Below are 3,907 nucleotides of genomic sequence, written 5' to 3'. Positions count from 1 at the left end.
AAGCAATTCTCCTGCCTCAGCCTCCCAAGTAGCTGGGATTACAAGCGCATGCCACACTGCCTGGCTAATTTTTGTATTTTTAGTAGAGATGAGGGTTTCACCATGTTGGCTAGGCTGGTCTCGAACTCCTGATCTCAAGTGATCTGCCTGCCTTGGCCTCCCAAAGTGCAGGGATTACAGGCATGAGCCACTGATTCTTTTAATCTAATCTATCACCATATCCCATTGACTCTATGTCAAAAACATGGACCAAATCTGTTTCTTTCCTGTCTACTACCACATGACTTCAAACCACCACCATCTGGACCACTACATTAATTTCCTAATCTTTCTACTTTCACTCTTGCTCCATAGCAATCAATTATTTACACAGCAGCCAAGTTTTTCTAATGTAAACATGATCATGCCCCTCTCTTAACAGCTTCCCTCCAACAGCTTCCCGTTGTGCTAATAAAAACATCCGATCCCACCATCTCACTTCCAAAATCTCCTATTATCTGGCTTTTGCCTGTCCTGCTGATGTTCCTCCACAAAAGTGTTTCTCTCATCTACTATGATGTTAGCAATTACACTAGTAATATCTTTATTTCTCAAATATACAAAATTCATTCTTCTCTCAGAATCTTTGTACTAACTGCTCTCCTGCTTGGAATATTCTTCCTCTTGAACTTCATGTGACCAGTTCATGTAATTCTAATTTCAGCTTAAATATAACCTCCTCAGAATATTTTTGTTTTCTGAGTCCCTAAGATAGCACAGCCTCTCAGGCACGCTCCAGTCTAGTTCATCAACTATTTTCATTCTTTTCATAGCATTCATCGTACCTTTCTGTCAATCACAAAATCACCTCCCTTCTCTCATTCTTCACCTGTCTGAGGGCCTTTAATGCCTCTCTCTCTTCACCTATTGCAACAGCCTCCACATTCATCTGTCATTTTTCAGTGAGAAAGAGTGTAAAAGAGTGGGTATCCAGAAAATGAGGTCTGAGCCAGATACAGCAGGGTTTGTTAAGCCTGAGTTAAAAATCTGGTAGCCATTAAAAGATGCAGAGCTCTTGTTTTTCATTTCTTCTTCTTTTTTTTAATTATTTCAATTTATTAAGCCTAAAGCTTAACCATTACTTTCTTATTTTTATTTTTTTTGAGACAAAGTGTCACTCTGTTGCCCAGGCTGGAGTGCAGTGGCACAGTCTTGGCTCACTGCAGCCTCCAAACCCCTGGGCTCAAGCGATCCTCCTGCCTCAGCCTCCTGAGTAGCTTGGACTAGAGGTACAAGCCACCATGCCTAGCTAACCAACCGTAACTTTCAAAGTAAAAATTTGTCATTTTTATGAAGTCCAACTTAATCCTTTTTTACAGATTGTGCTATTGGTGTCATGTCAAAGAATTCTTTGCTTAGCTCTTGGTCCTGGACATTTTTTAAATGTTTTCTCCTAAAAATTCAGTAGTTCTGCAATTAACATTTAAATCTATAATCCATCTTTAATTATCTTTTGCAAATAATGTAAGGCTTAGGTTGAGTTTCTTCTCTGTTATTATTTTTTAATCTCCAATTATGCCAGTACCATTTGTTGAAAACAATATTGTTTCTTCATTGAATTTTTGACTTATGTCAAAAGTTAACTGTTGTGTGTGGATCTATTTCTAGACTCTTTTGTGTTCCATTGGTCTATATGTCTATGCTTCAGCCAATATCACAGTCTTAATAATTGTAGCTTTTTTTTTTTTTTTTTTTTTTTTGAGATGGAGTTTCGCTCTTGTTACCCAGGCTGGAGTGCAATGGCGCGATCTCGGCTCACCGCAACCTCCGCCTCCTGGGTTCAGGCAATTCTCCTGCCTCAGCCTCCTGAGTAGCTGGGATTATAGGCACGCACCACCATGCCCAGCTAATTTTTTGTATTTTTAGTAGAGACGGGGTTTCACCATGTTGACCAAGTTGGTCTCGATCTCTCGACCTCGTGATCCACCCGCCTCGGCCTCCCAAAGTGCTGGGATTACGTCTTGATATTCAGAGGCATGAGTACTGCAATGTTGTTCCTTTTCATAAGTAGTTTGGCTATTTTAGTTACTTTGCCTTTCCACGTAAATTTTTAGAATTAGGTTGTTAATTTTTTTTAATTTGAATCACCTTGAATTTATGGATTTGCTTGAGGAAGAATTGATGTCTTAATTATATTCTGTCTGCAGTACTCTCTTATTCAGTACTAACCTTTGAACTCTATCTGCCTTGTTCTTCCCAACTCCCAACTTTATGTTCTCATTTCAAAGAATCTACTGGGCTCTACTTGTGTTTCCCCTAGTGCACTGTGGCCTGCAAACTCTCTCAAGTCAGTAAGCAGAGCAATCACGGGGATCATCTTGTTTTTTGTTTTTTTTTTTTTCAAACAGAGTTTCACTCATTACCCAGGCTGGAGTGCAATGGCGTGATCTCGGCTCACCACAACCTCCGCCTCCTGGGTTCAGGCAATTCTCCTGCCTCAGCCTCCTGAGTAGCTGGGATTACAGGCACACGCCACCATGCCCAGCTAATTTTTTGTATTTTTAGTAGAGACAGGGTTTCACCATGTTGACCAGGATGGTCTCGATCTTTTGACCTCGTGATCCACCCGCCTCGGCCTCCCAAAGTGCTGGGATTGAGCCACTGCACCCGGCTGGATCATCTTATTTATTTCCCCTTTTTGGAGACTGCAATGCTGTACTATCCGTTGTCCAGTGTCAGGAAACCATTCTTTCCCGTTTTCCTAGATTTTCAGTTAAGGTAAGAGCATGAATCTGGTCTCTTTTTTGCCATCACTGTTAGAAGTAGCTCTGTTGACTGTGTTTTAAGAAGCCATTTTTTCTTCTGTTCATGGAGAGAGAGTTATCTGTGAAAGCTAGTTCAGGCATCTAGGCAAGAGATGGCATGGGACTGTATGTGCATGGCATCACTGGAGGTGATTCTTGGGGCACATAAATTCAGCAGCACTTGGATTCTGGTTACCAAATGAGAGAAAAATCAATAATAAATTTTAGACTTGGCGTTTCATCAATTGAGAGGACAATGGCTCTGATTCCTAAAGGAAAGAAAACGAAGGAAGGGGCAGGTCAGGGAATAGGAGAATTGGAGATACTGTCTTCATAATGTTTAGTTTGTCATGCCTACTGTTTGTGTCCACAGAAATTCCAAAAAGTTGACTTGGTTTTACGAAGCTGTAATTTTGGGAAGCAGTCAGGGCTGATGATGGTTTAGATTAACAGTTAGGGATGCAGTATATTCTCCTGGTTTTAGTTCACATGTCATAATTGCACATATTTAAGGGAAACACAGTGATATGTTGATACATGTATACAATGTATAATAGTCAAATCAGCATAATTAGCATATCCATCACCTAAAACATTTATCATTTCTTTGTGTGGTGAACATTCAAAATCCTCTCTTCTAGCTTTTTGAGAATACACAATAAATTATTTATTTTCTAGTCACTTATGAAGCAAGCAAAAATAGTACTGGAATAGGGGCAGGGTCTTACTGTGTCACCCAGGCTGATCTAAAGAACCGTTAAGATAGTAAATGTGTTGTTTCAAGCTGCTAAATATTTGTGAGACTCTGTTTTGGCATCAACAGAAAATTAATACATTATTGACACCAGAAACATCAAAAACAAGCCAGGCATGGTGGTTCAAGCCTATAATCCCAGCACTTTGAGAGGCTGAGGTGGGCAAATCACCTGAGGTCAGGAGTTTGAGACCAACCTGGCCAACATGGTGAAACCGCATCTCTACTAAAAATACAAAACTTAGCCAGGTGTGGTGGTACATACCTTGATCCCAGCTACTCAGGCGGCTGAGGCAAGAGAATCACTTGAACCCAAGAGGCACAGGTTGCAGTGAGCCAAGATTGTGCCACTGAACTCCAACCTAGATAA

The sequence above is a fragment of the Saimiri boliviensis genome, chromosome 14 (assembly GCF_048565385.1).
Source record: "Saimiri boliviensis isolate mSaiBol1 chromosome 14, mSaiBol1.pri, whole genome shotgun sequence".
NCBI classification, from domain to species: domain Eukaryota; kingdom Metazoa; phylum Chordata; class Mammalia; order Primates; family Cebidae; genus Saimiri; species Saimiri boliviensis.
This window is presented reverse-complemented; position numbering follows the sequence as displayed.